Genomic DNA, 10,772 nt, shown 5'->3' on the forward strand with positions numbered 1-10,772 from the left:
AGTGTTGAGATTTATAGAGAGACTGAGGCAGGATAGGTAGATTTGAGAATCTTGAGCATAGAGATGGTACTTAAATCCATGGGAGCTAATGCATTCAACAAGTAAAGTCATGTATAGAAAGAATAGGATACAGAATGGAACCCTCCCAGTTAGAAGGTATTATTTGGAAGAGGATCTAGCAAAGGACACAGAGACAGAGTGGTCAGATAGCAAAGAGAAGTACCAGGAGAGAGTAGTGCCCTAAAGCATTGAGACAAGTATCAAGTAGGAGAGACTGATCAACAGTGTCAAAGACAACAAAGAGGTCAAGGAGAATGAGGATTGAAAAATGTCATTGGACTTGGCAACTAAGAGATCATTAGTACTTTGGAAAGTTCAGTTTCCATGAAATGATGAGGTCAGAAGCCACATTAAGATTAAAAAGACAGAAGATGAGAGAAATTGGAGGCACATGTAGGTGGCTTGTTTGAGTTTAGCTAAAAAAGACAGAAAAGATACCAGATCATAATTAATGGGATAGGAAGATTAAGTGGGAGTCTTTTTTCAGGATAGAGGAGAAATGGGCATGTTCAGAGACAGTAGGAAATGAATCCGAAGACAAGGAGGGATTGAAAATTAGTAACAGAGAAAATGACAGAAGAAAAAAATGTTGGAAGAGAAACAATGGAAAGGAAATTTTGGAGAAGTAGAAGGGTTGGCTTTGGTAAGGAACAAGGCCACTGCATTATGTGAGACAGGTGCGAAGGGGAAAAAAAAAGAGTCAAAGACATCTGAATGAGAAGAGAGGAGAAAAGTGGGAGAAGAGGAGGTTCATAGCAGAGGGTATCATCTTTTTTTTCCTGGAGGTAAGATTTTCAGATGAGAGAGTGTGGGGATGGGGAGCCATGGGAGGCTCAAGGAGGAATAAAAATTTTGTAAGACTTGCTTTGTAAAGTAGGATAGTGAGTTGATAAGGGAGATATAGTAGGATTGCCTAACAACAGTAAGGTCCAACTTGAAGTTATGTAAAGTATTTTTAAATGGAAACAGTCATAAAAGTTGGGTGATTTTCTTCTCTTTCTTTCAGCAGCACCTGTGTAGGAGTGAAGGTGACAAATGGTGAGAGTTATCCAAGGTTGAAACTTGGTCAGGTGTAATTGGCAATATGATGACTAGGGATTCAAGGAAGGAGGGCATTGTAGAGTTGAATTGGTTCTCTAAGGGGTCAAGATTTGGAGAAGAACAAATAGTGGCTAGGCAAGAAGAGATAGCCTGATAGAGAATTAAAGGTTCAAGGGATTTTGATCATGGTGAAGATGAAAAGGAGAATTTTGTATGAGATGACAGAGGAAGAGGCAAAAAGCCAATAAATTATGGCTGGATAAGAGAATTTCATAGTTTTCAAACATAAGAGGCGAAACATTTGTGGGTGATGACAAGAAAAGGGTATGACAATTTTGTGTGTAGTTGAGATTGTGTGGAAGAGAGTGGATTGAAGAACTAAGTGGTCATTGTATTTGAGGGAGAATAAATATGCATGTTGAAGGCACCTTACACAAGGCAGGAGTTGTGAAGGGGAGAAAAAATTGTGAACCTGGTATCAAACTTGTGGATGAAGTAAGTGGAGTGAACTGAAATTCTGTGAACAGCAGGTACCAAGATCTTGATTAGGTGGTAGATATAAATAGTATGAAACTCAAAGGATGAGAAGTTTTATATATATGCACACATACACACATACACACATACATACACACATATATAGTATGTAAATACATTATATTAACTTATATACACATATATGCATATACATATATGTATATGTGTGTACACATATATATATACATACATACATATATATATATATATATATATATATATATTTTTTTTTTTTTTCCATTTGCTTATTTGGATATAACACTAGTCTTGGAGTCAGAAAGACCTCAGTTCAAATCCATGTCAAATACTTACTAGCTATGTAACTTTGGGCAAATTACTTAAACTACTTATCAGAGATTCCTCAACTGTAAAATGGGGATGATAGTAACACCTACCTCCCAGGACCACCATGAGGATAAAATGAGCTAAGATTTGTAAAGTACTTAGCACAGTACCTGGTACATATTAGGTATTAATATGAATTTTAATTAATAATATATTAATATTCATATTAGTAATAATTGCTAACATTTATAAATACTAATCATCATTAATATGAATTAAAAGAATAAAAAAGTTAAAAAACAGGTAATAGAAAACAATCAAAAGGTTTCTCAGTGGATGTTAAGTTCAATATGTGTTAATAGTGTGCTGAGGGGTAAAAACTTAATAGGATTTTGGGCCACATTATGAAATAATAATTTTTTGTAATAAAGAGATAAAAACTCAAAAGTAATCTTACCTGGTTAAATCACACTTAAAGTATTTGGACTAATTACCTTTAGTTCAGGATAAATATTAGGAAAGATAACTTCCTGAATGTAGCAATAAGAATAGTGAAAGGCCTCGTGTCCATGGCATTTGAGAATCATTCAACATAATTGAAATGTTAAGCCTTGAAGAGAGAAGCCTGAGGATGATTATAAGGAAAGTGGGAGGGGAAGGAAAAGGGAAGGAAGGAAAAATTTCTGTCTTCAATTGTTTAATGGTATCTCTTGTGGAAAAATAATGGGGCTTGCTAATTTGGTACCCCAGAAGATTGAGCCAGGAGAAAGGCATGGGAATTGAAAGGCGATAAATCTGGCATGAGGCAAAGAAAATTTTACTGACAATTAGAGGTTTCCAAAGGTGTAGCAGGACTGCCTTAGGAGATACTGAGTTCCTCTTTGGATATACTTAAGCAAAACTGGATGATCGTGGTTATATGGTATATGGAATTATTTTCAGGTGTAGGCTAGTACAGAGAGCTAGTGAGGTTTTGTTGGACTCAGTACAACAGCTCTGTAATTTTGTGAATTAGTCCAACAGTATATATATATAAAAAGGAGGTTGTGAATAAGGTGAATGAAATGGGAGGCTGAGAGCAAGCTATTATTTGGGAAATTACACTAGTTTTCCAAACTTCACCCTGCTATTGAAACTCAACATTTTAAAACCAGTGATTTTACATAACTGTATGTCATAGAATACCATTGTCTTCAAAGAATCAAAATGGAAATGAACCAAAGAGTAACAGAGATTCATATGATGACTGTTAGTAGACTGTCACATGTCCTCAATGATAACTTTCATGAGAAATACCATGGACAACAGAATTCAAGAAATGCATAATCAGAAAAAGAGGTGAACAGGTCATATAATGAGTCAGAGGTAGTTAGCAGACCCTAGGATTATAGATGAAAAAAGCTGAAGAGTTATTAATTACCACCTAGTCCAACCCTCTCATCTCAAACAGAGGTAAAGAGGGTTTATGACTTGTACAGAGTCATAAAACTGGTGTCTGAGCTGGGACTAGAACCCAGATATTCCTGACTCCAAGTTTAGCATTCCATCTACTATCCCACACTGCCTAGATATGTTCAAATTGTATCTTACACTGGTACCTTGACATGGTAAAGAGCAAGAGAAAGCTTTCAATCCTTCAGAGGATTAGCTATATTTTCTGTGGATGATATGTGGGAATATATGGACAAGAATAATACAGAATTGGAATTCATGCAGGTATTGGAACTCTTACCTTTATAGTAAGTACTCCCATTGATGAGATCACATACTCAATAAAGCATAGAAATTGATAACTCGATTGGTAACTGCATTTTCAACATCACTTGCAAAACTTCTAACGTGAAAGAAATTTATCTGGAAATACCCAGATACTCTGTTAAGTCTTCAACTTCTTTGCCCTTTTTCTAATGGTTTACATAGTTTATAGTTGGCAGAGTATCTTAAATGAGAGGCCCTGAATTGCAAATTGTAGTGGAAAAAAATTCCTATAACTTCACAGGGTTTTCACAGTTACCCTAAGGCTTTTCCTAAACTACTAAGTAAGACAATGCTAGTAAAACTTCATCAGTCAATTCTCTATTGTTGTGCACAGGTACCAGAAGCAGGATAATAAGTCCACAGGTCAAAAGAACAGTTAATTCTGCAAAGCGTTGAGATGAGTATCTCCATTCAAGTTTAAACAAAACTTTATATTCTCAACCTGAGCCTGTCTTCATAAAATTACTCTACAGAGTATATATTTAAATTTTAATTTCAGGGGCATTGTTAGCAACAAAAGCTCACTTGTCCTGGTTTGAAATCTGATGAGTGCCCTCTTCTTCTGAGGAAAATTTAAAAATCCCCCTTGATATGTTTTAAACATTTCATTTAAGAGATGAGAAGAAAGACAGAAGTGACAGAACTTTAAAGAGATCTAAATATAGGTTGTGAATTTCATTGGCATCTCAAAAAACCATAATGAATGCAAATAGCAAGTCCAGTTATGCTTAAGATGTTTGGAAGGTGGCTGGCAGGCAGCATGTGGCCTTGTTTCATTGTACAATAGTGATATCATGGGGTGGTGGTGAATGGGACGTAGTTATTTTGAATGACACACTGCGTCTGAATTGTTTGTTCTCGTTGGATGTATGAAATCCTTTTGTCTTATAATGTTTTCTATTCAAAATCTACATTTCCCTTAAATCCTGAACCAAACTCTTTTTCCTGGGGGGAAGAAAAAAGGAATTCTTAGGTGATCCTTCTCAGGTGCTGGCTTCCCAGTCTGTCACTGAAATGAAGCCAGCTGTGGTTAGCACCCACTTGTAGGAAGAATAATTGGCTTCGTTACTCCCAATACACCCCTAATCACCAAACAAAACAGAATCCTGCTTGCCACTGCAGTGTTTTTACACATTTTTGAATTCATCTGACCCCGATGAAAGGAAAAGTTGCTAACAGATATGAGGGAATGGTTTAGTATAAGAGAATGTCTGGGAGCCAGCTGGCCCTGTGTTTATTCATTGCTACAAGGTCAGGGACCTTATATGGTCTTAATAAATAGAATCAACTGACTTCATATGTATTTTGGCACTAATATGTGGCCTATGGCATCATTTCCTGGGGTTTAGTACAATATTAATAAAAAAGGCTATTCCAGATTAGGTCCAAATCAATGCTGTGGTGCAGACCACTTTTACATTTTTTTTCTCAAATAGTAATATGAAATTAAATGGAATCGGGTAACATCTGCTTATGACATTACTTTGAAATACCTCTACAGTCAATTTGTGTTGTGATTCATTTCTTTTTTTTTTAATTTCTCATTAGATTCTGCTAAAAAAAAAAGTGAAATAAAGACTTCTTCAGGGTAGGAAGCTGGATACAGTACATGCCTGCAGTAAATCCAGGTTTAGCCTTTGGCTTTGAAACACCCTGAATTCATTATGTTTGTTTGTGCAGCCACTCTTAATCTGTTGTGACAACAAATTAGACTCTGATTTAAATTAAACAAATGGCAAAATAACTAGAAGTTCCCTTCTCTTTTTCTCTCCTATCAACCTTACTGCCTTTGTTAGACAAGCAGGGAATAGGATACTTTGGGAGATTTACTCTTTATTCTCACTTCAAACTGCATTCTAGAACAATTTAGGAAAGTAGCTGGTAAGGTTAACTCCTTGTCTTCCATTTTCTTTCACAATTCAATTATTTTAAAATCATGACCATGAACATGAACCTACAAATGCTGATGAAAATGCATGAATATATATATATATATATATATATATATATATATATATATATATATATATATATATATATATATATATATATATATATATATATATATATATGTATATATATATGTATATATATATGTATATATATATGTATATATATATATGTATATATATATGTATATGTATATATGTATATATACACACACACACATGCAAGCATACACAGGTAATATGGATATCCATGTATCTGTATCTATTATCATGTATGTAATAATGGACATTCATATGTATGTGTATATAATGAACATATGCATATATTCCAATATATTAATATGCATAAATATATATAATTATGTAAGTATGTGTATATGTATATATGCATATATATTCATGTAGGTGTATGTATGGTAAAAAAATATAAAACAAAAAATATGCAACACCATTGGCAGTGACTGAAGGGAAGGAAAGAGAACAGGAGTATCCCAAACAGTGCATTTGTCTCTCAATTAGAGAAACCAAAGCATATCTACATGGATACTGTCTTTAAAATTAAATGAGAAAAAAATAAAGGATATGAAGCTAAATGGAATGGAAACTCATAGTTTCTAAGGCAGATGCAACCCAGGTGGTAAAAGGAATAGAAATAATTGTTTATGAGAATTGACTCAGATAACCATGTATATTTATCTTTGGAAAGAGAAGATATATGGGGTACAATTGTCTTCAAACATGTGTTTTGTTGTTGTTATTGTTTTTGTTTTTGTTTTCTAAAGTGCAATCACATAGAAGAGAGATTAGATTTCTGCTTACCTCTGAGGAAACAACTAGGAGTAATGGCTGAAGAGACATATTTTAGCTAGATTTTGGGAAAACTTCTTAACAACGGTATAAAAGTAAAGTCAACTGCATTGGAAAATAAGTTATTTCTTACTGTAAACTTGAAGTTGAAGCTGGATGGTCACTTTTTGGTCACATTGTAGAACAGATGTATTTCCTTGGGCAAGTTAATTAATACTCTGGGTCTCAGTTTCATCATTTTAAAAGTGACTAGATGGCTTCTAAAATCCTTTCCAAATCTACAACTGCTGTTTTATAAATTTTCCATACAAGTATGATTTAGACTAGGCATTCTAATTTCCCATCCAATTATGTGACTCTATGTGTCCATATATGTAAGTAAAATGATTACTACTTTTAATTTTGTCATCAACCTAAAGGCAACATAATTTTATTGGAGATTTGTTCTTCTCATCTTGGAATGTTCAGTAAGCATAAGCAAAGAAGCTACCATTTTGATAATGACAATTTATGTGTAAATATAAATTTTTTCTTCACAGGTTATCTGATAAATTTTAAAAGACCCTTCAAATACATGAACAATTATGAAAATACTCAGCTACTTTGATTTGAAAATGGACAAAGGAATATAAGCATAAACTATGTTGGTGAATATTTTTTTAAGATCAATGAATGAAAGAGGCCACAGTTTAGTCTAGTCAGAAACCTTGTGCCTATGCATTAAGCATAATTTTGTTATGTTTTATTTTTTAAAGAAAATAATAAATAGGTTTTGGATATAGGAAACACTGAAATTTGATCAATGGCACGTTTCCCTAGAAATGGTCATTTTATACAAATGAAATGATTTATTTTTAGCATAAGTAATGGATCTTATAGCAGTCATTTCAGAATCATTCAAATCTGATTGAGCAGTCAAATCATTATAGCTTAGGGTGGATCTTAACTTGAAGTCCATAAACATGTTTCTTTTTTGTTTATTTGATACCCATATTCAAATATAATTGATTTCTTTTGTAAAACTATATCTTTTATGCAATAAAAATATTGCTATGAAAAGTATCCATAGGCTTCACCAAACTACTACAGGGGTCTGTGATATACAAATGGTTAGGAATTATTGCTATAAGAATACAGGAAGTAGACACCAAATTTGAAAAGATTACAATGATAAGAAGATACCATGTGTAATTATAGTGTATTAAACCTAGGTTACTCAAATAATCTGTTGAATCTGACAAATAAATAATGTTCAAAATAAAGACATGATATTATCAGAATTTCTTAGAAGTTTAGCCATTATAAAATAACGACCCTAACAAGGAAGCCAAAAGACCTCAGAAATTTCTGAGCTCACAATAATCTCCTCCGTAAGAAGAGGCATATGATAGATAGGTGAAATACTGAACTACAGAATAGACTAATTTGCAAAATATTACTACAAACACTACATATATATATATATATATATATATATATATATATATATATATATATACGTGTATATATATATACATATATATATATATGTGTGTGTATATATATATATATATGTGTGTGTGTGTGTGTGTACACACATACATATATATTAGATAGATCAGATAGATAGGTAGATAGATAGATAGATAGATAGATACATACATACATACATACATACATACATACATACATACATACATATTTACAAGGGAAAGGGGAAGAGAAAGGGAAAAGGAAAAGGAAAGAGAAAGAAAATCTGTCTTCTGAAGGCTTGATCTCAAATGCAATTAAGCTAGATAATCCAGAAAAGAACATTTTCTTATGAAATCAGAATAGGAGAATAAAGTAGCTGCAAAACTAGATAGGTTTTTGAGTGTTTTGTTACTAATATATTTTCATTGGAGACAATAATGAGAGGACTGTATTTTAAGTCTACATACTCAATAAGCTAATATACTATGTGAGGAAGTGGCAAAGGAACTTCAATAAAAAGCCAGAAAGAGCTCTTGTACCTGAACAAATACTTGTTTCCTTCCTTTTCTTATTACCCTTATGTTGTGTATATGCTAAATGGAGGTCTACTTGAAAGGTATGAGAAAACAAAACAAAACAAGCAACAACAACAACAGCAAACAACAACTATGCAACCCAGTTTCAAGGAACTCAAAAATTAATTTTCTAGATATCTCAAAGCAGGAAAGAACCCAAAATGAAGGGAAATTGGATGGATGGCACATTTCCCTACAAATGGTTATCAAGAAGACATTAGCACTTACTTACGTTTGCTTTCTCAACTCTATGATTTTTTAAAAGAATATCTAAATTGACATCATTGTCATCAATTCCTTTGTGAAAATGTGAACAGTAAATAGACAGCATTGTGCAGTTAATCTTCAATAGTAGGTCACACTTATTTTAGTCAAATTGATTGATCTTGATCCTGTTTTGATACTATTAAACTTTCTTAGCCTCTTGGTTATTTTCTTTGACCCATGAGAACTAAATGTAATATTACTGTTTTCTCTTCAAATTGCAAATACACATTAAAATTATAAACACCTTCAGACATAGGTGACTCGAGAAGCACCTATTCAATGAGGCAATGAATATTAATATAAAGTTATAAAGCAGAGGTTTACATATGTTCACATAACAAACTAGCCATTGTTATATAAGTTGCTTGACCATACTCTAATATGGCAATGGATATATTTAATGTGGATAACCTTTCTATTTGTGCAGATTGCTACCCATACTACCCTAACTCTTATTTATCTCCTCCAACAAATTTGCCACACAAAGTCCAGTAATGCCAGACATGTTAGAATCAGTTGATATTTTCTTTTTTTTTCCTTTTTAATTAATAGGCATTTTTTCTCTCTCTCATTTTTCCCAACTTATGTCTAGTGAGGAAAAAGGAAAAAGTATACGTAATACATATGAAGTCAAGCAAAACATATCCCTTCATTGGCTAAGGCCCCCCAAAATAATGACTCGTTTTGCTTTATAAATCTATCACCTCTCTGAGGTGGGTAACATGCTTTTTAATGGGCTCTTCTGATATTTTGAAGATACAAGTAGAATTCAAAGGATACACATCAATTTTCCTTCAGTCTTGCTATTTGAGTCAACATTTCTCTGAAGATAGTCTTAAAACCCTTTCTGTGTAACTATTCATTTTTAAAGTCTGTTTACTGTTTTCTCTTCAAACTGTAAATACACATTAAAATTATAAAGCCCCTAAGTCATAGGTGATTCCAGAGGTACCTATTCAATGAGACAATGAATATTAATACAAAGTTATAAAACAGGGGTTAATATATGATTAACCTCTTCTTTGTCCTCTGGGTACCTCCTAACTTAAATTCTTTAGAGATTCAAATATTCTATGATTTATAGGCAGAGATCAAAAACAGAAGAATATTCGTATAAATAAGATGACTGATGCAATAGTTTTTCAAATGTTTCATGTGTAATAATGAACTAATTTGAATTAACATATCCAGGTCTGAAACATTACAATGCTAGTCAATGAAATTCACGGCAATGCAAAAGTTATTAGCCTTAACACAAAAATAGAAAGGCAAAATTGATTTTTAAAATTAATAACTTCTCCATATACATGAAAATCTAATGCTACTTTGTAATATAATATTTTCACTTCCATGAAAGGCAATCTTTTCCTTTAAGTATTTTGCATCCTTGTTATGATATTCTATGTCAATATAGACATTTAAATATTTCTATACAGGCATATAGATATCTTTTTATATGTATATATATATATATACACATATACAAATATTTTCACAAGCATACATACATGCACACATTCATATATACATGCATGTGTTATCTATATATTATATTACATAATTATTAAAAATAATTTAAAAATAAAAAAACCTATAAACAAAGTGTGACATCGGTATCCCTATGTTATTGAAAGGACCAGTGGAAAAATTACCAGTGAGCTAAAGAGATCCTTCATGGAAACTTTTGGGAAGACATAAAAAAGAATCACAAAGGAGGAGAATATGGAAGCACTGTAATTTGCATCAGTAAAGGATTTGTTCCCTCTTATTCAATCACATATCCACCTATGTATCAAAATAATTGTGACTATGTCTAGATATTTCCCTCCTTTTTCTATACTTTCTCATTGCAATGTATAATAATATTGACATTTAATTATATGCCTGTATGTAGAGATAGAGTAGTTATAAGATGTAACATTCCAAATAAAAACTATATTTTATGATACTCTTAGAATTAAAGCCAGGTGTACAAAGTGCTCAAAGAATGTTTGTTGAATGAATGAATGAATGAAAATTTAGTCTTTAGTCTTTTCCAATT

The sequence above is a fragment of the Phascolarctos cinereus genome, unplaced genomic scaffold (assembly GCF_003287225.1).
Source record: "Phascolarctos cinereus isolate Bilbo 61053 unplaced genomic scaffold, phaCin_HiC Scaffold_7;HRSCAF=346, whole genome shotgun sequence".
Classification (NCBI taxonomy): Eukaryota; Metazoa; Chordata; class Mammalia; order Diprotodontia; family Phascolarctidae; genus Phascolarctos; species Phascolarctos cinereus.